This window comes from Myotis myotis, unplaced genomic scaffold (genome assembly GCF_014108235.1).
Source record: "Myotis myotis isolate mMyoMyo1 unplaced genomic scaffold, mMyoMyo1.p scaffold_m19_p_1, whole genome shotgun sequence".
NCBI classification, from domain to species: domain Eukaryota; kingdom Metazoa; phylum Chordata; class Mammalia; order Chiroptera; family Vespertilionidae; genus Myotis; species Myotis myotis.
The window spans coordinates 53,207,564-53,220,906 of NW_023416313.1; positions in this window are offsets into that span (position 1 = coordinate 53,207,564).

Below are 13,343 nucleotides of genomic sequence, written 5' to 3' on the forward strand. Positions count from 1 at the left end.
AGTTTAGGAAACTTAGAGGTAGTCATCTCTGACTTCCTCTATAACCTGATCCTTCACTTTGTTGAGTTACTAACAAATTCTCTTCATATCTAAGCACAAAGGTAGACCATAGACAGAATAATGTTTTATACTAGGGGGGAGGGGGGCACTTGGCTTTGTACACCTTTGTTAAAGTGGTAATCCATTTGGTCTTGCGGCATGATAGGTCAAAACTGTAATATTTCATTTGGACACTGGATGGCAATATTCTAAATAGGCTAATGTCTACTTCCCTGTGTTGGGACTGTCTTATATTGGGTTTGCCTAACAAAGCTTCATTTCTTTTTTTCTTTTTTTCTTTTTTTTTTTTTTGGGGGGGGGGCATTAAAATACATACCTGGTTCTGCCATAAAACTGATGAATAAAAACAGATCCAGAGACAGAGAAGCATCGATCAGACCATCAAACCTCAGAGGGAAGGAAGGGGAGAGTGGGGGTAAAGGGGAGAGATCAACCAAAGACTTGTATGCATTCATATAAGCCTAACCAATGGACACAGACACCAGGGGGTGAGGGCATTGGGGGGGGGGGGGGGGCGTGGGCAATGAGGGGATAAGGACACATATGTAATACCTTAATCAATAAAGAGTAAAAAATAATTTTAAAAAAGCTTCATTTCTGAAATCCTATTTAGTCATTTAGTCTCTGGTTTTATGAGCCTATAGGGTACTTTTGCCAATAGAAAATAAAAAAGGCAATTTCTAAACTTGCCAGTCAGTCCATCCAAACATGTGCAATAGGTCAATCATATTATCCTGGATGGATAATGATGAATATAATACACATAGTAAATTAACTCCAGGAGGCCAATGGCTAAGGTTTCTTATGGTGAAATTAAGAATCTGAACACATTCAAATAATATCTGCCCCAGTGGAAAATGTGAGCATCAATAATTCTGCAGTATCCACATCTGATGAACACATTCTGCACTAGATGTGGTCTGGGTGTGAATATGTTTCACTGTTTCTCAAGTTGGGGAATCTGGGGAATCCTTTATTATGTGGATCTGTTTGAGGCACCATAACACCAGATTAAGAATTTAAGGGGGAAAATTTAGGAGATCAGTGTCAGCAGGCTGGCATTTGGTATTAAGATGGAAGGGGAAAGATTTTGTGTGGGAATTAGGGAGAAGGGGATCTTTATCTGATTTGTTTCTAGATGTAAAAAAACAAAACAAAAACAAAAACAAAAAGCAGTCTTCCCCTTATCCAAAAGAAAGACTATAGAACCATGTGTCTTTTAATTATTTTAGTTTGCTTGTTTTCTGTTGCTGTTTTTGTTATTGTGCATTTTTGAGTTATTCAAGGATGTGCCTTGCAGCCAGTGTTGTGCAGCCCAGTCATATGGCAGGTCCCTCAAAGGTTACAAAAGCTACACACTAGGAAAGCTCAAACTTTTCAGAGGTGAGCCTTTTTAATAGGTTAGAAATCAAAGCTAACGAATAAATCACTGAAGCCAGCCATGCGTCATAAAAGCACAGATCTTGGCCATTTCCCTGGGCAGTGTCTCAAAATGGTGATAAGGAAAAGTAATTTTAGGAATTACATTCCCCTAAAAGCATCTAGTGAAGCCCAGCTGTCAGAGCTGAACTGGCTTCAGCTGCAGGTACATGTACTCAGGCCAGCGGATTTATCCCCATCGATCACACTGGCAGGGGTCCTCAAACTTTTTAAGCAGGGGGCCAGTTCACTGTCCCTCAGACCGTTGGAGGGCCCAGCCCAACTATAGTTTAAAAAAAAACAACTATGAACAAATTCCTATGCACACTGCGCATATCTTATTTTGAAGTAAAAAAATCAAAACGGGAACAAATACAATATTTGTATTTGCATGTGGCCCGCGGGCCGTAGTTTGAGGACCCCTGGATCATAGCCTATTTTGCTAAACCCCACTGCCCTTCTCATTACAGTGCATGAGATATTTTGAAACACAGGAAAAAATTACCCTTAAAACAAATAGCAACAGTAGCAAAATCTTGTTTCCATGAGACTGGTATATGACATATGCATATCCTTCAAGTGTTATCTTTTATTTGATAATATGAATTATATGTGAGATTAACTGAGATTACTGAAAATTACAGGAGATGCTGAAATATTGGATCAAAATCATTTTAAGCCTTAGCTGGTTTGGCTCAGTGGATAGAGCATTGGCCTGTGGACTAAAGACTCCTGGGTTCAATTCCAGTCAATGGCGCATACCTTGGTTGCAGGCTCACTCCCCAGCCCTGGTAGGGTGCATGTGGGAGGCAACCAATCTATGTGTGCCGGGAGCTGGTCCATCCTTGCTGTTTCAAGGGACCTGGCATATATGGCATACTGTTCTTAATATGTTTGCTTACCTTCTTGGTGCTATGTGTTTTAACCAAGGTCACCTCTCCGAGAAAGGTTGTTTCCCCAGGTAAGGATTTTCCCCCGAAGTTAGGAAGGGAATAAAACCCCTTAATTAAGGGCCAGGCGGGTAGTTAATCACTTTAACTACGAACAATCATGCTTAAACTACATAATCTTTACTCCCTGGAATGGAGATAAGAAACGCCCTAACCTTTGGAATAGAGATTGATAGGATTGAATCAACTGGTATAAATACAGATGTAACAAGACAACAGGAGACAGAACTTAGAAGACAGAACCTAGACACAGAACCTACACAGAACCTAGAGACAGAACCTAGAGACTGAACATGGCAAAAGATCCTGGACAGAAACTGGCCACAGAACCTAGAGACAGAACCTAGCGAGGGAACCTGGCTGAAGAACCTAGAAACAGAACCTGGCTACAGAACCTTGATAGAACATGGCAAGAGAACCTGACTAGAACCTGGTGACTGAACCTGGCAAAAGATCCTGGACAGGACCTGGCTACAGAACTTGGTTGGAGAACCTAGCCAGAACCTGGCTGAAGAACCTGGCTACAGAATCTGGTGACGGAACCTGGCTGGGGAACCTGGCTGGAGAACCTAGCAAGAGAACATGGACACAGAACCTGGCTGGAGATCCTAACCAGAACTTCGCTGGAGATCCTGAACAGAACTTGGCTGGAGATCCAGACCAGAACTTGGCTGGAGATCCTGGCTAGAGATCCTGGTTAGGCTGCTGATCAACTGAACGCTGTCTCCGTGTCATTCCTTCTTCGCCGACTCCGTCCACACCTTTGGGAACCCCTGGACCTGCTGGGGTTGGACCCTGGCATATGTGCCCCTCTCTTACACCGATTTTTCTCTCTTTCTGTCTCTCCCCCTTCCTTCCACTCTCTCTAAAAATCAATGGAAAATTATCCTCAGGTAAGGATTAACAAAAAAAAATCATTTTACAGAAATATCAGAAAACAAATATGTTTTATTGAATTTTAATTCTTCTAATTTCTAAAACAGGGTAGAATTAAGAACACTGACATCTTCTTCTGGGTATGCATCTATGTAACAACAATATACTAAAGAGAAAGCATATATTTAGAATAGAGTATACACTTGTTTGAGCAGAAAGGAACATTTTTAAAAATAATTTCTACAATTGCATATATATTCCCACTTGCATTTTATATATGTGGTTTCCAAGAAGCTTGAAAGTATACTATTTCTAGATTGTTTATTATATCTGTAGAGAGGCAGCATGTTGAAGGGATACTCACAGAGGTTATCACCTAAAAATCCAGTAGCTCATAAACTTGGCTCAATATTAGACAATTGGGAAAACATTTTTAAAACACACATTCTAAGTTACATCCTAGCTCTATTCAATCAGAATATTTAGGCAGTGGCATGTTCAGATACTTCTGCTAGAAATTATAAGATGGACCCTTTCCATTGGAGGGCCATGGCCCATAGGGCTGTTCTCTGGGGTAAGTTTCTTTTAAGATGGCTCAGAACTAGCCACCATCCTAATTACCCCCTTGATGTTCCAGAAATAACAGGCTTTATTTGCCTGCCAATGGATGGCAGGGCAGCTTACCCAACTGTGGCCTACAGTCCTTGCCCTACTAGCTTCCCACTTTCAGAATTTTTCAGGTGGGAAGCAACCACTAATCCCAATCATTATGTATATCCCCAACCCCAAGGGAACTTGCACTGAGGTCATGCCTGACATTTTCATCAAGGCGCATGGCTATACCTCAGTCCATAATTTTTCAGCTCAGTCAGTATCTAGTACATGCCTGCCCAATTCCCAGGTGTTTCTTGACTTAGATGTTCCCATTGTATTATGAGAGGAGGCAAGAAAAAAGTCAAAATATTATTATTCCTACAAATTGCTTTTGAAAATTAGTCTTTCTAAGCTGTAATTTTCTCTTATATATGCTAGACATGAGTTCTGCCAGTGAAGAGACTAGTTTTTTTCATCATGTGAAAGGAAGAGATAAATTTATAATTCTCTTTAGAATATGGGAATACTTATGTTGCTGTTTTCAGCTTTCACCTTTAGCCAACATTCAGCAAAAGTCCCTTTTAACATGCTGTTCTATGGATATTTAAACTCAGTGAGTTGAGTTCAATAATAAAAATCTTATGATGGTTATCTTCATGTATTAACTGGGCCAAAGGATGCCAGACATTTGGTTAAACATTATTTCTAGAGTGTCCATGACAGTGTTTCTGGATGAGACTGCCATTTGAATCAATAGGTGGAGTAAAGCAGATTGCCCTTCCCCAAGCCATTGAAGGCCTGAACAGAACAAAAAGGTTGAGTGAGAAAAAACTCTCTCTGTCCACCTGACTGTCTTTGAGCTGGGACATGGGTCTTCTCTTTTTTCTGGACTTGGGCTTAGATTGAAATGTTCTCAGGCCTTCAGACTCAGACTGGAAATATATCAGGGGCTTTCCTAGGTCTCCAGCTTGCCCAATGCTGATCTTGAGACTTCTCAACCTCCATAACTTCATGAGTCAATTTCTTATGATAGATAGGTGGTAGGTAGGTAGGTAGATAGATGATAGATAGATAGATAGATAGATAGATAGATAGATAGATAGATAGATATAAAGATAGATAGATGGTATCTCCTGTTGATTCTGTTTCTCTGGAGAACCTTGATTCAGATATGTAGTTCTTTTTCACCACCCTAAACAGAATTGATTCTATGAGCCTGTTCTCTCCCTCACATGAACCCCTACCCAAGACTCCATGAGGAGAAACTCTTTCCATAGCTTTTCTGTTCTCTGTGTCCTCAAACTAGCTTGCACCAACTCAGACATAGTTTAAATTTGTCTATACTTCAGAGATTGTTTCACTGTAGTTTTTAAAGCTCTGGTAGCTTGATATTGGCCAGAGTGGGGGTATTTACATTTAAAAAAAATGGCAAGTGCTAAAAATTTTGGTTTTTAAGGAAAGGTCCAATTTTACCAACACCTGTCAAGGGTTATAATTTAAAATTTAACTTAAAAGTACTCCTTCCCTGCTCTGGCCAGTATGGCTTAGTTGGTTGGGCATCAACTGTGCACCAAAGGTTTGATTCCAAGTTAGGGAACATGCCTGGCTGTGGGGTGGGCACCTGGTAGGAGGAGTGCGGGAGGCAGCCTATTGAGGTTTCGCAGTCACACTGATGTTTCGCTCTCACATTGACATTTCTCTTTCTCTCCCTCCCTCGCCCTTCCTCTCTTTCTAAAAATCAATAAGAATATTTTTAAAAAGAAAATTACTTCTTCCCTAAGAGTTGTGCACTGTACTATAAATATAAATGTTACATTAAAAAAAATAGTAAAAAAGTTTTTTTAAAAAGTTAAAATAAAATAACTCCTCATTCTCCTAAACTAAGACCAGGGCTAGCTTCAGGCTTAGAAGCTTAGAATAGGGGAGAGGAACTGAGGAACAGGACTATCGTCTCTATTTTCCTTTCTTCCTTGCACAGTCCTCTTCCCCCGCTGAGTAGCTGCTTTACTGATCTTTCTAGAGTCAGACTTCAAAGGATAAAAATCGGGCATTGGTCCCCCTGGACTGTAGTGGATGCACAATTGCTTTTCTCTTCTCCTGTAGATTTCATTTAAGGTTGGGGACTTCTAACTGCTGGTCCCTGGCTACTTCTCTGGCTCACTGCTCAGCTCATTCCTTCACCTTTGGACACAGAGGATCCAGCCCTCTGTTGACTCTTGCAGGTTAAGATGACTTGGGGTAGGATCCTCCACCTACATTTGCCCTCTCCCCATTCTTCTCCCTCAGAAAATAGGTACTTGCTGCCCTGCAACACCTCTTTCTCTCTCAGGAATCTCTTGCCCTTGACTTTGCAAACATGAGTCTGGGTCCCTGTGCCCTCCAAACTCCAAGCAACACAGGTCAAGACCTCTAAGTAATTCTTGTAAAGCATCCTTTACCTCATAGGCCAGTGTGAAGAGGAAAGATCTCTACACTGTCCCTCATGCAAAAGAAATCCATAAAACAGAAAAACAACTCTTCAAATTTTTTCTCTCCCTCGTTTTCTTATAGTCCAGTGCTGAGTAATGGGCCAATAGCAACCACACAGGCTTACAGCTTCTGAGTACATCTGTGTGGGCAGTCTCAGATCCTGCTGCATTATGTGGGGAGAATCTGGTACCTATTTTATGGTTCTAGATTTTTGGAACCTGAACAGAAATTCTAAAATGATAAGAAAATGCATTTTAACATCTTAATATATACTAAGTTCAGACTGTTATATAACTAGTATTTATCTATAATTATGTTTGAATTTCAATATAAACTATCTTGAGTAATACAAATACATATTACAACTTAATCTCTGGGGAAAAGCAATTGGGAGATATATGTACTCTTTATTATACAGCTTTCTGTAGTATGTTTATTTTTACAGTGTGGATGTATTAACATAGTATTAAAATAACACAAAACAACAGAATGACTCTGGTACCCACTCAGGTGTGAGAGCCACTGACCTCTCAGTACTCTTTACTTTGTTTAAAAAAACATGTTGCCTTTTGTAATTATTCTGCTACTTTTGTGTATTTTCACTGTCTCCCTCACTCTCCACTCTAATGGACAAGGGAGGTTTATTATTTGTTACTACTGGAACCAAGCAGTCAGTAAATACTCTTTGTTGGAACAAAAAGGAGAGACAGAAAAACAAGAGTTGATAGAAGTGATTACTATCTGTAGTGTTTTGGTAGGAGATCGCTAGGAATTGCAGCAACACTTTTCAGTGCATGTTTGTTTATATTGTTAAATGTATTACATTGTTCAAAAAACAAGAGGTTGTTTTTTTTGGGGGGGGGGAAGCTTAAACAAATACAGAGAAAACATTAACATCTTCATTTGACTTAGTAGTAGTACATATGTGTGTGTGTTATTTTCTGAACTCTTTGTATGTTTAAATATTTCATAGTTTGTAATTTTCAAGGAAAAGATGAAAGATCACCACATGATCTATCTAACAGTTAAAATCACATTTGCTGTGAAGTCAGAACAACAACAGCAAATCTGTTCTGTCTTACCTGTCACCAGCCTGCGTCACCGGGGACTTTGGACTTTATATGATTACTATCTTCTTCATTTTACAAAGTAAATGAAGTAATGTGTGTTGAAGTGCCTTGTAAATTGTAACAGATGATACAAATATTAACATTTTTCTCATTTAAAATTCTTTAAGTTGGAGGACCATACTTTCTTATTCTTTATAGATTCATCGTCTCTTAGCTCAGTACCTGATTATGGGACTGTTATCTTCATTTCTTGAGTATAAACTGAGATTTTTTTCAAAGTTAGCAAAGCCAAATAATCTTCACAGGGGAAAAGTGACTAGGCATTGTCGTCTTGCCTTTTGTTCCCTTGAAGTCCATCCTCCATCTGGGAAAAATTGCTGTTCATTATGGCTGCTATGGGCTCCGCACCATCCAGGGCCACCGCTCTCTCTTTACCAATGTGGCATCCAGGACTTCCCTTGCCTGCTCTTGGCCTGGCTGCAGATAAGCCAGCCCATTAAATAGATTCCCTAAATACTTAGGGATAGAGAAGAAGGGAGAAGAGGAGAAGAAGAAAAAAAAGAAAGAGGAGGGAAGAAATGCCACTAAACCAAATACAGATCTAAAATCCTAAGTAAGAGAGATAGACTAGGCCAAATAATTTTATAAAATGTTGACTTTCCTGGAGAAGTCCAGACCTTATCCCAGCCTAGCAACTGTCCTGCCTTCATGTAGAGGGTGCCATACTAGCACACACAATCAAAAGGTGCCCGTTGAATGACATTTTTACCATTCAAAATGCATTGCCAAAGAATAGAACACACACATAAACACACACACACACACACACACACACACACACACACACACAGCTGTTTTTGAACATTTTTGGACTATTTATCAGGTGGACTAGGATTAGTGTCTCAGAAACTCGGAGTGTTAAAGGAGCTCTAAGTTTCAGAAAAAACAAAACATCTACTTGAGTTGATGTTAATAGCAGGATTTATATTATACAATTCAGTCAAAGAAATTAACACATACAGTAAGCTGGAGAGTTGTATTTTATGATTTTCTGTGGTCTAAAAACATGTGCCTATTTTTCAGCTTAAGTAAGACTTAAGTAGGAAAAAAGAAAAACCCTTAAAGAATTTTTCTAGGGTCCTATAAAGTTCAAATATTTCTTATAAGTTATAACATAAACTCAATTAAAGAAATTGCTTTTGTCCCCAAGGAGACATTTTTTTCTCACCTATTTTAATGTAATTAGTTAATACTTTAATGGATATATTCTTAAAACCCAGGAAGTGAAGCAAAACAGAAAAGATGCATAAAGGTTCTTGTATAAATGACCTCAGGCAGATCAAAAACATGAGAGCCATCATTATTATAGAATAAAACATGGGCTTTCTAATCAAATTAACAGAGAAAAAGGAATAAACTTTCCACTGTCAGACAGATTCACTATTAGGAAACAAATTCATTTTCTAACATGAGTATAACATGAATCATGGCCAATTATGTAATTGTGAAAATTCTACCACGAAGAAGCAGAGTACTCTCAGTGATCATTCAGGAAGAACAACAGGAAAAACCTCCAGAGAGAGGAACTTGTCCTCTCAATTCATTTAAAGTGTTCAATGTACATTACATTTTTTGAATAATATTTAATCAGTCCAAATGGCAACTCCTAAAGATCCAACCATTTCTGATTCACTTTCAAGCAAGCATTCCTGCTTCAAGACCCCTTGCCTGCAGCATGGATGTGGGGGAAAGTGTAATGACATCCAAGCAGTCCACGGTATTATACTATGCCCTCCCTATTTATTAATGCATTCAAAATATATCTGGTAAGTACATATCACATGCCAATCTCAGTGGTGTGATTCATATTGCCTGCCACTGTGGAATTTACTAAATAAGGAAATGGTTCAACAAGTAATATAATATAATGTGGTAAGAGCCATAATGACAGAGAGACAGTGTTCTATGGAAGTACATGGCAGAAGCACTTCAGGTGTCATGGGATCTGAGGGTGTGGAAAGGAGTGGACTCTAAGGAAGTGTTCTGAAAGCTGATATGGGGCTCTTTCTTCCCCTTGCCTCCTCTATTTCTCTCTTTTTCCCCTTTCTCATATTAGTCCAAATATCTTTATTTTTTCTTGCCTCAACCTGCCTGTATTACTTCCTTTACTCTTTCTGCAGTTGAGATTAACACAGAACTTGAGCAACAGTCCTCTTTATAACTGCAAGTCACATCCACATTCAATGACCCACAACCACACAGAAGCGCCCAGCCCTGTGCAGTGAGTGAGTAGTGAGCTTGCAGTCAGAAGTGCTGGCTTCTAATCCTGATTTTACTGCGTAACAGCAGCTGTGTGGCTGAGGGCAAATGGCATCTTGGAGTCTCAGTCTTCATCTTCAAAATGGACCTCCCTTACAGGGATGTTGGAAAAATAAATGTAGTGAAAATGGTGTATAAAATGCAGACTCAGTCAAACAAAAGGGAATATTCTCATCAAAGATACAAATAAATAAATAACACTTTTTAAAATTTGACTCAGTCAGGAGATACATGGAAAGTTATACTGCAATTGCCTGATCTACGAAATAAATTACAGTTGAGATAGTTGGGGCTATATTGTGGAGAAGTTTATCTTGTTTTTAATAAATTTTTATTAAAATGTAAGTATCTGAACATGACTGATAGTTTGGAAAATTTATTTTAAAACCTATGTATTCATCATATGTCCTACTTATTCCATTGATACAGCTTTTTTCGCTATACAATGAAAGTGTCCTAACCTGGGAATCCTGGAAGCTACCTTCAATATAGAATAGACTTAGTTAATCATTCAACATACTCAGACGTAAATTTGCATTATTACCCACATTTTTATTTTTAAACATCTAAAGAATACTGAGCACTCTACACTTTATTTTCCAACATCATTTTCTTTTTTAGGACACTACAGAGTCCTCGAAAAACCTTAATGTTAGCTCAAACGAAAAAGAAATATAAAAGTGAATTACTGTTGCCCCTTGCATTTATAGACGACCTTCATCCAGGACCTAGAGTGGTAATCCGCTCTTCCTATAGAATTTCCAGACAGCGAGCCACCTTTTAGAGAAACTTTTGGAAGAGTATATTTTAAAGTACGTATATATTTGTATTCTATATAAGGATTTGTCGATTTTATTTCCTTATAAAATAATTTTTAATTTCCCTTTCTTTGAGCAAAGCTGTGTTCAATTTAAGGCATTTCAGGGAAACTGTCTACTTCTATTTTGGTTGTTGACTGATTCAGTCACTCTTTGAACAAATATTTATTTAGGAACTAGTGTGTGCCAGGTATATTTTATTTAACTCTCAAAACAACACTGTGATGTACATATTATCTCACATTTCAAGGGTAAAGATAGAAACAAATCAGGTAAGATTCAAAAGCATGTGTCCATAACGTAGACTGTGTCAGCCATGTCTTTATGGAATTAGCGTGCTCATCTAAGCACACTGGGCAGTAAACATCAAAACCTGTTTGGGACTGTTTTTAAGTGGTGTTCCCTTCTCTGTGGAAAGGTTCTTTGTAATCACTATGTCTTGGCTGAGGGTGCCCAATAACACTGCCAGCCAGCATTATGTTAGAACCCGGAAGAGAGAACTGGAATCACCTTATTTATATCTAGAGGATTTGCCACCTAGTGGTAAAGTTTAGGAAAAATTTTTGTTGTCTATGAAGACAACAAAGTTCTTTAAATGGTATTTTTCTTAGCTCTAGGTAGGGGTCCCAGCTTTGTGCAGCCACCTGCAAAGACAAGGGCCAACACGTTTTTCATGATAATAAGTTACTAGGCAGAATTTCTAGGGGTAACAAGAAACCCTGTTGGCTCTCCCTTCCCTGAGGAAAGAACAAAAGTGCTCCCCTCAATCAAATGCCTCTGCCTTTGGAGGAAGGCATAAGGCTCTGTGTGCAATGAAAACCATGCAGGCACAATCTGCAAAACTACATTACAAAGACTGACTTAAATTCAGCAGACTGAATTAAAATGCGGGTGCTTACAGATTCATAAGTTATCAAATCCAGTAGACTGCATTAAAATATGTGTGCTTACAGATTCATACATTATCTGCCCTTTTGTTTTTCTGGATTTCTAAAAGGGTGTTGGCAAATGTTTTACTCCTTAGTTTCATGCTTTTTTTAACTTATAAAATACAAATTTCAGTATTCCCAAGGGACAAATGTAAAGTGTTTGGAACTCTCAGAGGAACTGTGTTTTTGCTAATACTTAGAATTTGACAAAAATTCTGAAGTTGAGATCTGAAGAAGTATGAGACTTCAATTTAATGGCCAGGCAAGAAATAGTATCATTTCTACATCTTGTGGATATATATATATATATATATATATATATATATATATATATATATATATAATTTCTGCCACAGAAACATTCATAATATTGAGGCTTGGGGCCAGGGAGAGACTTTGTTTTGGAGTGAGGATGAATTAAAGCACTCATTCTCAGATAAAACGCACAGTCAAGAGTTCCATGACTATCTGTGAGGCAGATGGGAACTCCTGATGCACACCAGGCACTGCTCTTCAGCAAAGAAAACAAAAACCCAGGTGCAGAATGTATTGGAACAGTGCAGATGGGCCTTCCAGGGTGTTCACTGTTTACAAGAAAAGGAACGGAGCTCTGATCAGAGTGCCCACTCTTCCTGGAGATCTATTTCCCCCAGCTGGTCTCAAGTAGAACATCCCTCTAGAGGCCCCAGCAGCAGCTGTCAATGACCTCTGCCCCTTCACAGGGAGAGGCTGGGTGGCCACCTTCACCCTGTCAAGATGTGCTAATTACTTGAAGGCTGAGAATCAGAGCCTACACACTAGAACAGTATTTCTATAGCCTGTCTGCCTCCTACACATCTTTTTCTTGTCTTTTGAAGGAAAACAATTTCCATCTGTTTCTATACAGATTACTGGCATCTTTTCCGCCCAGTTGTAGGTTATGAGCTCGCAGTTATGTCTGAAATAGGCTTCTGTTTTGCGAATTTAAAGCCAACTACAGGTAGAGGAATTTGGAAGGAGAGGAGTGTCCTCTGGATATGGACCTTTGGCCAGGTTCACGGCCATCATCTGTAGATGTGGCTTCATCTGATCATCACAATGTCCCCTAGAAGAGAACACTGTTGTCCGTGCTTGGCAGAAAAGGAAGCCGAGACAAGGGGAGACTGATACTCTCTACTGCTCTCCAATCTCTCCCTGTCCATTTCATTTTTCACATACCTAATTAATCTTCCTAAAATGTAATCCTGATTATTTCCTATTCCAATGCTCTTCTCTTGTCTAGTCAATGAAACATAAACTCCTCTTTTAAGATAGAGTCAGAGCCTGACCTTCCAACCATATCTCAACTCCTTGCTGACACACATCTCTCCAGCTCTACCCCAGGTTTCTTAATTAAGTCTTCTCTGACCCATCTATCTTACCTTTTATTCTTTCTCTTTTTCCAAGGAAAGCCTACCCTATTTTGCACATCAGCACAAAGGTTATCTCCTTCATGAAACTTGTTCTTGCCTTTGTCATGTGTTAAATTATTACAACTCTTATCATGTTGAACTTGTAACTCTTTTTTTAATGTATTTTTGACAGTATTACAGATGTTCCCCCATCCCCCCTCTCTGTTCCCTAATACTGGGTGGAGGGGAGCAAAGTGGGGCCTGGATTGGGAAGACCCCACTCCAGGCCTTCCCCATAAATGTGTAACTCTTGTCATAATCTATTGAAGATGCTGTTGAAGTATCTATGCTCACATTTAAAATCATCACCAAAATAAAATATTATAGTAGCCTTCATGGGACACTATTAAGTATCATGTAAGGAAAATTGGAGAAAGAGGCCAAATTTCTGGTATCTACTGAGCTGTGT